Source organism: Triturus cristatus, chromosome 9 (assembly GCF_964204655.1).
Source record: "Triturus cristatus chromosome 9, aTriCri1.1, whole genome shotgun sequence".
Classification (NCBI taxonomy): Eukaryota; Metazoa; Chordata; class Amphibia; order Caudata; family Salamandridae; genus Triturus; species Triturus cristatus.
The window spans coordinates 463,323,662-463,341,832 of record NC_140592.1 but is presented as its reverse complement, the minus strand read 5'-3'; positions in this window follow the sequence as shown (position 1 = coordinate 463,341,832).

The following is an 18,171-nucleotide window of genomic DNA, read 5'->3' as shown; positions in this document are numbered from 1 at the left end:
ACGGTAGATGAGAGACTAATAACACCAGAGCCCACGAACAGAGAGTCACGTCACTCACCAACGAAAAACCTAGAGCTAACTAGAGACTTGGAAGAAAAAATTTGGGATCGGCAAAGTCAATTATCAACAATTGTTGATAGCATTTATAATAAAACTAATATCCCTGACATCTTTAGCTCACATCAATTTACAACCATTACTAGTCCCTACCCCGAGCCCTCGACCCAGGAATCTGTCCAAGAGGAGGAGCCCAACACGATCATCTTTGCCCCCCAATCCAAGTCGCGAGGCCATGCAGACATCTTAAATAAAGGGAACATGCTACGGCTCCTGCAAGCCTTCCCCAAGTTAGCCAATATTCACACTTCCGATTTATTGTTCGTTGATTTTTTACCAAATAACGGCCTGCCAAACTCTGAATCCTCGGAAACTAGATGGAAAACATCGGAAATAGCTAGTAGAATTATCCATGAAAGCAAAAGATTTCAAAGCTGGGGGATTACCCTAAAACTAGTACCTAAACCACAATACCCAGCTCCATTTTTAATCACAGACAGCCAATTCAGACCATCGACCTCAGTCCTAAGGGGAGCAAGGGGCCGTTCCCCAACAGACGGCCAATCCCGTGCAAAGGAACTTTTTTCAACGAATGGAAGGCAGGGGCTACAACGTGCAATCCTTTTAGTGCAACCAAATTGACATAGGACGCCCCCTCAATCACACCTTCGACTGGGCCCCAATGAAGTTAAAATCTGTACCTGGAATATCAACGGCTTAAACTCCAAACTAAGCGACCACGACTTTTTGAACTATTTTAAAACTTTCAACATCATTTTACTCCAGGAGACCTGGGAAGATAAACCCTCCGATTTACAGGGCTACACTTCCAGCTTTACCGTGGCTACTAAGGGATCCAATTTTGGACGCCGTTTGGGGGGTTTACTCCTCCTCTCTTCCATAACAAAAATTGGAGAAATGTACCCCATAAAAACTTACATCTCCCCTCCAAGTTGTATTCAGGCCTCAATGGTTAAGTTGATTCTCGAATGCGGTCCGCGAGGTTTGGCTTCGAATAGGTGTCATTGTATGCGGGGTTCAACGTACAAATGTACGAGATCGCCGCATCCCCTCCGGTGACCATGAAGCACAGTGTTGCTTTTTCTTAAACCATTGTGCTGACGTACATTACGTATGTATTTTTAAAAAACGCATGCCTCACAATTGTGGCATCACACTTATTGCACCTAATTCAGGTTAACTAGGAGTGGCAAGTTTCTCGACACTGGGCTGGTCCCAGTGTAGTCCTGACGAAGAGCTGGGGAAGCTCGAAACTAGTTGACCAGAACATATGCTAGGCACACCTTTCCATTATAGTTAGGTTTCCTTGTCATATTACCCCGTTTTAATTTTTTCAGCTTAGAGTACTAATAAAGTCTATTTTTAGCCCACTAGCTGATTATTTTAATTATCCCACTCCACCACTTCTTCACTTACACTACACATAGTCCACAATTTTTAAGTGCTCCTACGTAACACCGCAAGTCGTAGCACGCCTCAGTCCGTAGAGGACTGGGAGGACCCCTATGATGAGGCATGTCACCGTGGGGAAACCCTGGTGAGTGAGGGGACTATAGAAAGAGATAATCCTTCCCTTTCTTTCTAATCGGTGTCCTTTAGGATCAAATTGTTTCCGACACCATTTGTTCTTCCTGGTTAGGTTCCTGTCTACTTGACCTGTTCAGGTAGTTTTTTGGTAAGTTGATTCTTAACCAGACAGCACAGAAGGTAATATTGATAAACATCTACCTACATCCCAAACACTAACTACAATCATCTAAGGAACTGATTAAAGAAGTTACAAGAGTAATGGGAGAAGAGGACGTAGACAACAGTATTTTGGCAGGAGATTTTAATATGTACCTTTTAGGGAATAGCCAGGAAGACGAGCTCACGCAAGACCTGACTGGTATATGGGGAATCCCGATTCAAGGCCCCTCGAATGAAATCAAACCAGCGAAGAGTTCATACTACCTTCTCTCAGAATTAGAACAAATGAACTTGAGGGCAGTAAACGGCCGTTTCAAGGGGGATAATCCCCCGGCACCTACTTACCATTCAGTCAAAACATCTTCTTACCTTGACTTTACATTCACTACTTTATCCATGTTTGACAGGATAGCCTCATTCCAAATAGGCAAAAACACACTTAGTGATCACATGCCACAAGAAAGGATACTTCAAGCAACCTCAATATCATTCTTGGAGGCTGATAAATCTATCATCTCGGTAGGAACCACAAACCTCAAACGTATAAGGTGCAATTCAACAAATATAGAAACAATAGCAGCTACAGCTAAAGAGGTGCTTAAGCAAGTACAGGAAAACCTAAGTCAACCATTGGAAAGTTGGGAAAAATTCATTTGTACTCTTGGCGACAAATTTCCTACCAAAACAGGCCCAAAACAAAAGAACGTAAACGTCCCGCCAATGACGATAGTAAAGAGCCCAGTCTCTAAGAAACTGAAACTAACAATAAACCAATTATTACGACAACTCCGGCGAACACCGGGAAATCATAGCTTGCAGCAGTCTCTTCGTGATTCAAAGGCCCTTTTTAAGAGAAGATGGATCATGAAAACGTCCATGAACAATGAACTTTGGGCTAGACTTCTTCACGACGCAAAACAGAAAAACAGTGCCAATTTTTGGCAATCCGTAAATAAATTACACCGGCCAAATCACCACGGAATCAACTCTCACATTACTGAAGAGGCCTGGATAGACTTTCTCTCTAACCATTTCAATGACATAGAACAAACAGCTACACACTCCAAACGCCTAGGATCTGAGAGTTCCAGCAGGATTGCAAAAGAGCCAACACTACATTGCCCACCTTCTTCTGAAGATAGCGAAAGAACAGTGCCACACCAACAACAACGGGTAACAACTCTAATCTCTGCACAAAAAGATACACAGAGACTAGTGGAGGAGTATACCATCCAACAGATAAAGACACATATATCAAGGGGCCGATAGGCTGGAGCCCCCGGCCCCAATGTCATTCCACCAATGCTGTTAAAAAAAGATCCGGATTACTAGAGCAATGCACTTTTACCTGTCTTTAAGTACGCAGTCAGAAACTCTATAATTCCTGAGTCATGGAGAGGCTCAATTATAAGCCCAATTTATAAACAAGGAGCAAGGTCTATGCTGAAAAAGTACCGCCTGATAACCCTGATTGACATCGACACCAAATACTTTGCAGGGCTCCTCCTAAACGACCTAACCACCTGGGCCAAAAAGAATCGTATAATACCGCCAACACAAACAGGATTCCAGAAAAGGCAAGGTACAATAACCAACATAATGGCCCTGACCTTGCTCATGGATGCAGCTAAACAGGGAAAATACCCGCTTTTTCTTTGTTTTATAGATTTTGTTGCAGCATTCGACCATGTCGACCGAACAAAACTTTGGCAAAAACTGGATGGCTGGGGGATCCCTCCAACTCTTTTACACCAACTAAGGAACCTCCACACCAACACATGGGTCAGGATAAAGCTCAGCGAAGGACTACATAAAATAAATCCTCACTACAAAAGGGCTTAAACAAGGGTGCGTTCTAGCCCCCCTGCTATTCAATCTTTTCTTAGCAGACCTTCCGGGGGAGCTGAACAGCTGTGTAGCCCACTCCCCAAAACTAGGGAATTCCACTCTGTCAAACCTGTTATACGCGGATGACCTAGTCTTGATAAGTAGGACCCCAATTGGACTCCAGCATTTACTGAACGTAACTTACAAATTTTCGCAAGAAAACGCACTAAAAATGAATTTCAACAAAACAAAAATTATGGCAGTCAATTACCACAAGAAGAAACATCTCAATTGGTTTCACGACGGGCATCGTTTGGAACAAGCAGTAAGCTACAAATATCTAGGGGTAATATTGGATCAAAATCATTCATCAAAACCGCAAATAGAATCCTTGCGGAGAAAGGGGGTAATGACCTGCCTAGCCATAAAGCCCCTAAAGAAGCTTTTACTGGATCTAACGTTTGACCCTCTGTTAAGGGTCCTGCAAGCTAAACTCCAGCCAACAATAACTTACGGAAGCGAAGCACTGAAGGGAAAAGATGCAACAACCCTTGACAATATAATATCCAACTCATATCGAGCGATCTTTCACCTCCCCAGAATGGTTTCCCCGGCCCAAATATATTTGGAATTTGGGCTTCATAAACAGTCACTGGAATGTACGGGAGCATATGTGAAATGTTGGCATAAAATCAAAGGCGACGAAAAAGGAACCCTGAATGACCAACTTTGGATGGAACTTTCCCACCCAGGAAAATCACCAGCAAGCCTATACCTAAAGAAATGTATTACACATCTAGGTTTACCAGACTTGTGGGACGTCCCGACGAATCATTCCACATTTAAAAAATCTGTAACAAAGGCAATCCGCTTACTCTCCGCAATAGAGGACAAAAAAACATTAGCCAAACGATCGCATGGCTGGATGGTCCCAAACACATACAAAATGCTAAAACCCCAGCTCTACCTGACAATTGGAATAAAAAATAACACCAAGGAAAAATTCCTAAAACTCCGGCTGGGGGTTGGCCCCTTTAATCAATTTAGGCCACCTTGGGAGAGAAAGGGAGGAGTCCAGCCTTGTAGTTTATACGGCAGCGGTGTTGAAGACGCAATTCACGTCATATGCACCTGTAATAAGCTAAATAAAAGATATAAGGATCACCCTGCTAAAGCCAGCGTTCAAACAGTATGGAGCCAGATCGTGCAGACAAGCGGTAATGTTGTGTTTCAACCCTGAGCTGTTCCAGCTAAACTGCCAGCTAATTAAATATCTTGACATAACTGCAATAAGACTGAAACACCGGACCGAGCAGCCCAACGATTACTTATTACAAAAACTGACATCGTCATTACAAGATCGGACACAGTCGAAACAATACTTACAGTCAATATGACTAACGTGCAGAATGTTTTAATAATTTATGCACCTTTTTCTACCGTGTTGTAAAATTTTACAAATCACTCTGATTATCATTGCTGACAAAGTTGGGAATTTTTATGTTGATTTTATCAAAAACTGTAAGATATTTTATTTTTTTGTGTATGCAATGGTTTTAATTCATCAAGCATAATAAAATAAACTACAAACTACAAACTATCCCTGCTTTGTAAAACATAAAAAAGCACCTCCCACCTTTCAGTCGACCCTCTCTAAAAACCGGGACATGAGCTACCTTTCCTGAAATCTGCCGGGACAGCTGGTGAAAAACCGGGACCGTCCTGGCAAATCCAGGACGGCTGGTCGCCCTACCTCTGTGTCACTGCTCTAATGTTATGTCGAAGGGATGGGTAGCCTTGACTCTTCTCATTCTGGTTTTCGGCCTAATTACAGCACAGAATCAGCCCTACTAGTGGTCACCGACAACATCAGAATGACCCTAGATAGAGGTCATTCCACGATTCTGGTGCTGTTGGATCTATCCGCCACGTTCGACACTGTTTCCCATCAGATACTGCTCAGGAGACTGGAGGAGATTGGACTTAGAAACTCGGCTCTTCAGTGGCTGACGAGTTTTCTATCCTCTCGTTCGCGGTCTGTCAACCTCAGCCCATATCGTTCAGCCCCAACAGAATTGACCTAGGGGGTACCCCAGGGCTCTTATTTGAGCCCGACTCTGTTTAATATCTACGTGGCTCCCTTGGCCAACCTGTTAAGGAGTTGTGGGTTTATTCCCATCTCCTATGCTGACGATACTCAGCTACTTTTTCCGTTTACAAAGTTCACTCCATCAGTTCATGAAACCTTCTCTTTAGGAATGAGAACTATCCCTCAATGGATGAGGAGTAATCTCCTTCAGTGCAACATGGGAAAGGCGGAGATCATGCTTTTCGGGGAGACCCAATTATTGTGGACCCCTAATTGGTGGCCAACTGACCTGGGTACCCCTCCCATACCGAAAACCTGTGTCAAAAATCTTGGCGTTCGCCTTGAAAAGACCCTCACTATGAAGGAGCACGCTGCTCAGACTGCCGGCTCCTGTTTTCATGTGTTGGGTCTGTTGCGTCGCATCCTCCCTCTGCTCCCTGATTCGACCCGGGAAAGACACTGACCCAGGCACTTATCTTAAGCCATCTGGATTATTGCAACGGTCTGCTGGCCTCCGCCAACGAGGCCGCCTTCGACAGACGAAAAAACAAAACCGGGTTTTGGCTCAAAAAAACTCAGCTGAACTGAGCCCAATTGACTAGCAAAACAGAACAAATAGTTCAAGCTAAGACTGACTCAACCAAATGCTTTTGTGACTCCTAAAATGAAATGAAACATGAAAGGAGGGTTTTTTTGAATTTCCTTTATAGTCAATGGAAATGTTTTAAATTAATTTCACATTTCAAAATTATTTTGCGCTATAACATTGCTTAATTGCGCTTTTATCTCATGGACAAATCCCTATCTGACATAACATATAATACATCAACAAAAATGATCATGATCCCCTAAGTGAATCAAACAAACATACATGCACTCCTCAAACATTCATGGCCAATATACTCATGCAAACACCGCACTGTACACACACTCTAAAAGACTTGGTCCTTGTAGCAACCTTTCTTCTCTTGTAGATTGATTACAACTCCATTTAAATAACAAGAAACGTTTTGTCTTTTTGGTTGAAACAATAAAGTTCCAGTATTATTTTTGAAACTAGAAGAGAAAGAATTTTTATGGGTGGTGCAACACAAGGACCGATCTGGTCGACGCGTTTCGAACCGTTATACTTTGGGTTCTCCTCAGGACCAACCAATTTCTGCAATGAACAATAAAAAAAATGCATTTTAGGTATAATACTACAGCTCAGAATTCCTACAATGCACCACCAAGACCAAACGTCACCCACCTTAGAAATGGAGATCTATCTGCCTGAAATACCTTCAACTCGTTCCAAATGACGAGGAACCTAAACAGAAAACCATTTGCGTTATCGTTACTTACTTCACTGAATCCGGCTATACATACAACACAGGACAGACAACCAACTTTTGGACAACAATGGGGTGCTATCTCGACTTACCGGATCAGGGGAACGTGCCCTCTTTTCCGGCTAACAATGTTTGTTTGATTGTAGCTTTACTAAAAATAAAAAAATGAATGAACTCCGATTACTACAAGCGTCAATAACGTTAATTTGGCGATATTCAACCTGCTACGAGAGTAGAAAGGCTTACCTAGATGAGTTAGTGCTTTCGTCTCACATTGAGTTCCCGCGCCGGATTCTAAAAACAAACAAAGCAGTGTGAGTCGTCACAAAAACTACTTAGCAGTCCATACTACAGTCCTCTAAGCTTACTAACTCCTAGTGTTCTTTCTATAGTCGCCAGAACACTTACCGGGAGTTCACATCTCGTAACTCGATGTCCGTGTCAATCCATCCGTGAGGTTCATTTTGCATTGTGGGAAAATTATGACGATTTAAACCGAGCCGACTGCCGGAAGTCCGAAAATTGCTGGTAGATGTAGTTCTATCTGGCGACCATCGAGTAATGTATAGGAAAAATAGTAGAAAGGGCGGCGAGGACTTGTGGACAAATGCTTAAAAATGTTTTGAAAAAATAGAGAGTAAAGGCGCTTTAACCTGAACAAGTTGAAATCACGTAGTTGTCCACAACAACCAAGTGGCTGCTGGGAAATGTGGTTTGAATTTCCCTTTAATAAAAGTGAGGAATTCTTATGGCGGTTTTTTGTATTTGAATGTAAGCTGAAACAATTTTTGACGTTTACCAAATAGCGGAAGGGATTCCAAAAGGACCAGCGGTTGGGTGGCTGCATATCAGCTGGCACTATCAGCAATCTTTCATAAAAGCAACTCCGTGCATTGTTTGTTAAATTGGAAAAACAAAACACACAGGGACGCCAGTGGGTGCATCTGGACAATGTCATTCTCTGATTAAACCAATGGTCTGAATATCTCCGCTACTTCATTCAGGCCGTGTTATAGCGCAAAATAATTTTGAAATGTGAAATTAATTTAAAACATTTCCATTGACTATAAAGGAAATTCAAAAAAACCCTCCTTTCATGTTTCATTTCATTTTAGGAGTCACAAAAGCATTTGGTTGAGTCAGTCTTAGCTTGAACTATTTGTTCTGTTTTGCTAGTCAATTAGGCTCAGTTCAGCTGAGTTTTTTGAGCCAAAACCCGGTTTTGTTTTTTCGCTTGAGGAGCGGGCAGATGCCCGCGAGGTTGAGTAGAGTGGCAAAATAGCCACGATCCTTTAGAGATCTTCATTGTTTACTCCAGTTGAGTTTGCAGTTTCACTTGTTAGTATTGTTAATTGAATGTTTAATGTGTAGTTCGTCTTTGTCTGTCTGAGTCTTTTGTGATTCCCCATTGTAGTCTGTTATGGCAGAGAATGATGCCTTCGCCTATAGCGAAGAACACATTCAGAATTTAATACGAGCACCGCTGGTCTTTGCATCGGCCACCTTGAGTGTCACAGCTAAAACACAGAATGAGTCGGACAAACTGACAAGATTACGAAAAAAACAAATACGCACGGACCTTCACGGACATTTTTTATTACAACACCTAAAGGAAGGCACAATTCCATCGGGGCTTCAGATTCGGAACATTCCGGTGGTTTTTATTGACGATCCAATCTATAAGAAAGGATATAGCTGCATAGAGACGAAATGCAGCAGGGACCTTATGGTCCTAACGGTTGAGACAGCACATAGACTATCATTGATACAACTACAAGAGATCGCCGACTTGGAAACTGAAATCAAAAATAACCCTAATTTAACTGATGCCAAAGCCCTATTGGAAAAGGTTGAGAAAGAAATTTTGGAGTTTAAAGACTATACGGTGATCCAAAAAAGTAATACATTTGAGTTGGACAAAAAGAATTTTTCTTTGGAGTCCACCTATCCCTACTTAAACAAAGACTTTTATACCACCAACGATTCAAGAAATTACCTTCAAAACTATCAAGGATGATCACGGAAGAGATTTATTAATTTCTCGGAATCATCATCATCATCGAGTGAGACCACAGATGCTAATACTAGGGCTAATCAGAATCAAAGAGTAACCCAACAGAATCAGGACCCGCAAACATCTAATCAGGAGGCACGTTTTTTAGGCCGAGGCCAACGACAAGGCAGAGGACGGTTGCGATATTCCCAACCATGGGAAATGAGGACACGCCGCCAATATTACAGGAGCTAGTTTCATCGCCAATTTTCAACCTGTCTGATAAAATCCTCACAGGGGCGGAAATTTCTATTTTACAAAAAGGACTTAGTTTTGTTCCTTCTAGAACAACAGACTTTGTTAAAATGAAGCTCGAAACTATGGAGTTTTGTCGCAAAATCCGGCTAAAAATGTTCTTTTCGGATACAACTGAAGCAGTCACGGCAGAAATAACTGGACTCAAAAGAAAATCAACCTTTTGTCCAATAGGACCCAAGGTCCCAAAAGAAATTACCACCTTTGAAAGAACCATCTTATCTGGAATCCAGGCAATGGAAAGTAAAAAAAGCTTCGTCAAGTTTAACTTAGCCAAACAGGAGAAAGATGCCCTGATTGACCTGCAAAATGATAGATCTATAGTGGTGAAGCAGGCGGACAAAGGTGGGGCAATTGTCCTATGGGATGTGAATAAATATAAGAAGGAAGTATTACGCCAGCTAGAAGATGTGACTTGCTATCGTAAAATTAAGAAAGATCCAACAAAAGAACTACAGGGTCAACTTTTCCATATCATCGAAGAGGGTTTTTCACAAGGTTTTGTAGGCCCCAAAGAACGCCTCTTTCTTAAAAACATGAATCCGAGAATACCGGTCTTTTATGCTTTGCCCAAACTGCATAAAAATGAACTTGACCCCCCAGGACGGCCCATAGTGTCGGGGTGTGAATCACTTATTGAGCCAGTGGCTCAATATATTGATTTTTTCCTCAAACCATTTATCAATGAAGTCCCGGCCCATTTGAAAGATACTACTGCCTTCCTTAACAGAATAGCATCTGTGCAGTTTGATAAAAGGAAACAACTGATGGTTTCATTGGATGTGGTGTCACTTTACACCCAGATTCCTCAGGATCAAGCTTTGGAGGCTTTAGAGTGTTTTTTAGGTCAAAGAGAGCGACCAGTTCAAGTTCCAACGGAATTTCTTCTGACTTTGGCAAAGTTTGCACTATCCAAAAATTATTTCTCATTTGATTCGCAGTTTTTTTATCAAACAAGGGGCGTGGCTATGGGATGTCCTTTTGCCCCGGAGTTGGCTGTGTTATTTATGGGGTTATATGAAAAGAATTTCATATATAACAACAATCCATTTGCTGTAAACATTTCTAACTATATGCGCTACATCGATGATATTTTCCTAATTTGGACTGGCACACAGGAATCATTGGAGGAGTTCGTTTGTTGGCTCAACGAAAGATCCATTGATATTAAATTTAGCAGTGTATCATCAAACGAATCGATTACATTTTTGGATGTTAAGGTAGTGGCTTCTGATGGGGAGCTAGAAACCACACTTTTCAGGAAACAGACAGACAGGAACAAGGCATTACATTATTCCAGCAACCATCCTCGGAGTCTGAGACAAAATTTACCTTATGGGCAGTTCTTGCGAATTCGTGGGAACTGCTCAAGAAAAGAGGAATACTTCATGCATGCCAACAAATTGAGAGATCGCCTTCTGGAGAGGGGATACCCCAAAAAACTACTCAAACACTCTTTGAAGAGAGCTTGGTGGACACCAAGAGAGACATTGTTGGAGCAAAAACCTAGGAATAAGGGCAGTAGATCAGTTTGTGTAACAACATTCTGCCCGAATAGCCACCAACTCCGGAAACTCATCTTAGGCAATTGGCATTTGATCAAGGACCTCCATGATGAATTTTCTACCCCTCCCATGTTTGCATACAAGAAGGAGAAAAGTGTAGCCAACTATATAGTCCGGGCGGCTCTACCAAAACAAGAACATCGGATTTAAGGAGCATGCTGGAATTACCGCCAGTTGTTGGTCACCACAAATGTGGAACATGTATATGTTGCGAGCAAACCATTGAGGGTGATGTTTTTTCATTTAATACTACCCACTGGAAACATAACACGTTTAGCAATTGCAAAACGAAGAATGTTGTATATGCAATAACTTGTCCTTGCCCAAAGCTGTACATTGGGAAGACAACCCAGGAGGTCCGACAACGTATCATCCAGCATAAATCAAGGATTAGACGACGAGTGGAAAATGCCCCATTAGTCAGCCACTGGGCCACAATGTCACACAGTGAGGTGGATTTGAAATGGACAGTGTTGTCCAAGATTGAAAGAGACCCGCGTGGAGGCGATTTGGAAGGCAGATTAAGCCAACGTGAGGCATTACTCATTATGAAATTTAACACGGCCTGAATGAAGTAGCGGAGATATTCAGACCATTGGTTTAATCAGAGAATGACATTGTCCAGATGCACCCACTGGCGTCCCTGTGTGTTTTGTTTTTCCAATTTAACAAACAATGCACGGAGTTGCTTTTATGAAAGATTGCTGATAGTGCCAGCTGATATGCAGCCACCCAACCGCTGGTCCTTTTGGAATCCCTTCCGCTATTTGGTAAACGTCAAAAATTGTTTCAGCTTACATTCAAATACAAAAAACCGCCATAAGAATTCCTCACTTTTATTAAAGGGAAATTCAAACCACATTTCCCAGCAGCCACTTGGTTGTTGTGGACAACTACGTGATTTCAACTTGTTCAGGTTAAAGCGCCTTTACTCTCTATTTTTTCAAAACATTTTTAAGCATTTGTCCACAAGTCCTCGCCGCCCTTTCTACTATTTTTCCTATACATTACTCGATGGTAGCCAGATAGAACTACATCTACCAGCAATTTTCGGACTTCCGGCAGTCGGCTCGGTTTAAATCGTTATAATTTTCCCACAATGCAAAATGAACCTCACGGATGGATTGACACGGACATCGAGTTACGAGATGTGAACTCCCGGTAAGTGTTCTGGCGACTATAGAAAGAACACTAGGAGTTAGTAAGCTTAGAGGACTGTAGTATGGACTGCTAAGTAGTTTTTGTGACGACTCACACTGCTTTGTTTGTTTTTAGAATCCGGCGCGGGAACTCAATGTGAGACGAAAGCACTAACTCATCTAGGTAAGCCTTTCTACTCTCGTAGCAGGTTGAATATCGCCAAATTAACGTTATTGACGCTTGTAGTAATCGGAGTTCATTCATTTTTTTATTTTTAGTAAAGCTACAATCAAACAAACATTGTTAGCCGGAAAAGAGGGCACGTTCCCCTGATCCGGTAAGTCGAGATAGCACCCCATTGTTGTCCAAAAGTTGGTTGTCTGTCCTGTGTTGTATGTATAGCCGGATTCAGTGAAGTAAGTAACGATAACGCAAATGGTTTTCTGTTTAGGTTCCTCGTCATTTGGAACGAGTTGAAGGTATTTCAGGCAGATAGATCTCCATTTCTAAGGTGGGTGACGTTTGGTCTTGGTGGTGCATTGTAGGAATTCTGAGCTGTAGTATTATACCTAAAATGCATTTTTTTTATTGTTCATTGCAGAAATTGGTTGGTCCTGAGGAGAACCCAAAGTATAACGGTTCGAAACGCGTCGACCAGATCGGTCCTTGTGTTGCACCACCCATAAAAATTCTTTCTCTTCTAGTTTCAAAAATAATACTGGAACTTTATTGTTTCAACCAAAAAGACAAAACGTTTCTTGTTATTTAAATGGAGTTGTAATCAATCTACAAAAGAAGAAAGGTTGCTACAAGGACCAAGTCTTTTAGAGTGTGTGTACAGTGCGGTGTTTGCATGAGTATATTGGCCATGAATGTTTGAGGAGTGCATGTATGTTTGTTTGATTCACTTAGGGGATCATGATCATTTTTGTTGATGTATTATATGTTATGTCAGATAGGGATTTGTCCATGAGATAAAAGCGCAATTAAGCAATGTTATAGCGCAAAATAATTTTGAAATGTGAAATTAATTTAAAACATTTCCATTGACTATAAAGGAAATTCAAAAAAACCCTCCTTTCATGTTTCATTTCATTTTAGGAGTCACAAAAGCCTTCGACAGACAGCAGGTTGTCCAGAATATGGCGGCACGCCTGATCGTCAATGCCCCCCCCCAGGACTGCCTCACGCCCTTTGCTTTACAAGCTCCACTGGCTCCCTATACGGGAGCCAGTGAAGTTCAAGGTCGGTTGTATCATATATAAGGCCCTGGCCAACTCTGGTCCTACTTACCTTGTGGACTAATTTATTCCTTACATATCTCGGAGGTCTCTCCGCTCAGAATCCAAATCCCTGCTTGAGGTACCTGGAATTAAAAGGGCCAGACTGGGCGGCAAGTCCCTATCTTATCTGGGCCCCCGCTATTGGAATAAGCTTCCTTTGCAACTGAGACAGTGCACGGACTATCTCCACTTCAGGAAACAGCTCAAGACTTCCCTCTTCTGTTTTTGATTTATAGCAGACAGTTTTCCACACGCTGCCCGTCCAAGCACAGAGATACCCCTTCGGGGGTCCATTCTGGCACTTTATAAATAAATAAATAAATAACTACTCTCCTTGATTAACTCTGAAGTGACCAGCTGCTCACATCTTGTCCCATAGTGACTACAAGGAATTCTCTTTTCCCTTTTAGCTTAGGGTGACCAGATTCTCAAAACATAACACCGGGACAGGTCATAGACATAGAAGTAGGACTGACAGAAGTACCCAGGGCTTTAATTGTGATGAAAAAATGGTATGGGGGAGGGTCTCTCAAGGGGCGTGGCCGATGTAATTAAGGACGTTGCTTAAAACACATAATCTAAAAAAATCTGTGCTAGCATAGCGTCCCACCAGAAAAATGTGCTGCTTCTGTCATTGTATTCAGATAAATAATACAACGGGTAACAATACACATACAAACCCAGGCCTATTAGCTTTGTTAATTGTTGTTAGCTTTATAAGATAAATAAGCAACAACTTTGGCTTTGTTGTTCGTAACATTGAAAATGCTTTAGTTCTCGAATGATGAGACTGTGAATGAACTATAACAGGTCTATTTGAAGGCCCTGAAGTGTGGTACTTCTGCAGCAGTAAGATTTGTTTTGTCACAGAGACGGCAAAAATGGAGAGCCCAATAGAGACCCGTGCATTTACCCGGTCCCAGAAGTAACCCCATCCTGCTGGCCTGTGAACAGGTGGCCTTCAGGTTTGATGCAGATCCCTGCGGTCGGTGCATTAACGCACTGAGCTGCTCGACTGGCTGGCTTTCCACTGCCTATTGTGATGCCTCCTGGAAGGCTGCACCTTCTTGCTGTGCCTGACTCACACTGACTGCCACGTTGACTTCAGAAGTACAGCAGGCGCACTGAGACCCTATTTAAAAAACTGGACATTTATTCGTTTATCCCGGGCGCTGCGCAAAAACCGGGACATTTCTTTAATTTGAAGCAAATTGTCAGGACACTGGGACACTGCTCCAAAAACCAGGACCGTCCGGGAAAAACCAGGACGTCTGGTCACCCTATTTTAGGTGCTTGTAGTACATCTCCCCAGCAGCCTTCTTATATTGATTCATGGAGTTTATTTTGCAGCTGGGTTACACTAGTACACAACAGTGCAAAAGCCATTAAGTCTGTCATTGGTTTCCAGCTTTTCAGCTTTGTCAGTGCTTGTTTTGTTTTTTTGAAGTTTTTGTAAAACATTATTGTCGGGAAAGCTGCCGGGCCCTCAGAAATATATATATATATATATTTTTTAAAAGCATTGGCTAAAAGTAAAAATATGTTTTTGTGGAGGGGGAGGGAGCAATCATATGACACATCATCCGTTTCCATGAACACATCACACTAAATGGAATTAAACAAACACTCTCCCACATTTATCATAATATACATTTAAAGTGAGCAAGCGTCTTGTCAAATGGACAGATGATTATCAGCAATGGCCAGTATTGATTGGTGGCGGTATTAGGGTAGCAATTTGCAGGACACAATACGAGACACTTGAGAAAATCCCCACGAAATGGGTGAAGCGCTTTGCATCAGAACTTTTGTCCCAGATATCACACCTAAAGATGTTAGGAGAAAAGCTTGCAATTTGCCTAACCTCTGGAAGTTGTCAGGATAGAATTCCCCCTTATTGTTCTTTTGCCCACTATGCCACCTCATAGTAGTCCCAGCCATATCCAAATCTGACCTGGTCCTGCTCCAATAGGAACAGTCTTACCTGAACCGCCAAGTCGGGACATCTCCAAACCTGAACACAAGGAACCCAGGGACGGTTTTTGCCTGATTGGGGCTTGTCAGTCAGGTGGAGCATGGTTTCCATGATGCAGTAAGCAAGGGACCGGCGTCAGGAATACCCTTGGCCACATAAGATGTTGCAGTGTCTTGTGAGTTAGAGATGACTGGACCCTTTTTTTCTGATGGACTCCGTAGGATGGTAACGTAAGTGTGTGGGGTGGATGATAGAATTCTTAGAATAGAATGTTCAGTTCTCAGATACACGCTGATGAATAAAGACATGTAATACTAAGCTTCGTGTGTGGCATGATCATTTGCATGTCCCCGGGCGGGGGTAGGACACTACAAATGTTACATCAAAAATATCAAAGGTAATTGGCAACATACTTGCAATTTGTCTAGCCACTGGCAATTGCTCGGGCTAGTATTCCAACCCATTGTTCTTTTTGCCCACCATTCCACCTCAGATTAGACCCAGCCATATGCAAATCAGTCTTGGTCCTGCTACAATTGAAACAGACCAGTCCAACTGCCAAGCCAGGTCCTTTCCGAATCAGAACTCAAGCAAGCCAAAATCAGTTTCATCCAGATTGGAGTTCATCAGTTTGGGAATAGCTTGTTTCCAGTGATACAGTGAGTGAGGTACTTACGTCTGGGCATACACTTGTCCCCTTAGGACATTATATCAAATACACCAAAGGTGTTGGGAGAAATGCTTGCAATTCGTCTAACCACTGCCAATCGTTCAGGGTAGCATTCAAACCCATTGTTCTTTTTCCCACCATGCCACCTCAGATTAGACCCAGACATATGAAAATCAACCTCAATTCTGCTCCAATAGGAATTGCTCAGCCCACACTGCCAAACAGTGTCCTCTATGAACTAGGACACAGGCAACCCGCTTTGCCATGATTGGGGATCGTCATTCATGTATAGTTTGGTTCCAGTGACAAAGTGAGCAAGTTATTAGAGATATTACATTTGTCTTTAACAAAGAGAGGGTTGTAATCCCATTTATATCAATGCAAGCGTTGGTTAATCATACCCTCTCTGCTCTTTTCTGCACTACGGTGCTGTGCAATTCTTGAAAAAGTCCACACACTTTCCCATCCATATCTTTTCCTTGGTAGACATCAATATATTTTCTGCCAATGGTTTCATAATTCCCATAAATGGCATTGTATTGTTTTTGGTTTCACTCTTACTTTCGGTGTCTCTTATCTTGTTCCACTCAACATGCCTTCTTAAGCTGGTCAAGTCCAATCTCCACCCTCCAAAGAAGCACTTTAGTATTATTTTAGGGAAGTTTGAAGGTTAAACTTTGCCCACAAAGTCAGAATATGTCTTCGTTTGAATATACTATGTGGGCCTCATTTATGAAAAGTGTTGCATCGCTGCATGAAAACAGCGATGCAACACTTTTCAGTGCGTCCTCCTTGCAACACCATGGATGTGCTGTATTTACTGTACGGAGCTCCATGTCGCAAGTAATTACAGATACGTCAGTATTTCTGACGTATCTGTAGGTGCAAAAGAGGCGCATTGCTGGTGTTTGTCTGAAAACAGACGCATCTCCAGGAATGTGTCCTTTCAAATGGTGCAAGCCCCATGTGAAAGGGTTTGTGTCACTCCTTACGCCTGCTGTGAGGCAGGCCTAAGGATATGACGCAGTGGTGTCCTAGAAGTGTCGCAGTGAAATCTCATAGATTTCACTAGAACACTTCTACGAGACTCTTCTGTGCCGGGATGCCCACCCTTCATACATTATACCTGATGCAGGTATAATGTAGAGCAGGGGTTTACAAAGTGACGCATATGCTTAGATGCGTGACTTTGTAATTATGGCGCAGTGTGGCACATTTTTTACGCCGCCGCAGCATCACAAAAAGTTACGCAATGGCGGCATAAGGGCCTCATAAATAAGGCCCTGTCACTCCAGTCCTCAAATATCTACAGCATGTTTGTCTTTGGTCTTTGTTTTTGGGGAAGACAAAGAAGGGGAGCATAAACAGGTGAAACACTGAAATGCTGCACAATCAGACAAAGCTGTGTTTTACAAAAGACCTTCAAGCGCTTATAGGGACCCTCCTTAGCAAAGCACCCTAGAAAGTGGAATGCATAGAAAATAAGAAGAACCATGTTTCAGTGCACAAAGTCAAATGCACATTGGGTGTGAGTGAAGCACACACAAGGATATTCAAGAATTGGTAAAAAAAAGATGTAAAGTTTCTAGCCGAATCTCGAGCTGAACATGTAAAACATGCAGGCGTATCTAAGTACTAAACAAGGCAAAACGCTTTCTTGAAGAATTCTGAGTGAGGATCTAAGCTTAAAAGCATTAGAATATTGACAGGTACACACAGGGGGCTTTAAATGGAATCACCACACATACTCCAGGCAAGTTGTTGTTTGTGTTGTTGCCAACTGGGTGTAAGAATATATAAAGAAGGCAACACTTTTTTTTTCTTTTCTTCCTGGTTCTCTACTTTTATATTTGTGACTGAGTTGGAGTGTGTACATTGTACCAAGGGCTACCACCCACAGGAAGTTTACATTCCAGCCAACGGGCTTTGATCTAGAACATAGATGGACAAGAACATGGAAAGCATGTCAGCCTCTCCAAAGGTCTTCCAGGTACCATGACAACCTGTTCAAGACTGGGAACAGTGGAAACAAGAATTTGAGGCATATCTATACGTAATAGGAGGTGACATTTCCACTGGAAAGGGGATCCTTGCCATCAATGTTTAGGTGCAGAGGCAGGCAAATGTTTATAGTTTTGCCTACTCCACTGTAGAAGAAAGAAAAAAGGGCTGTGTATGGGGTTACTTTACTTATCTCCACATGGTTCAAAGTAGAT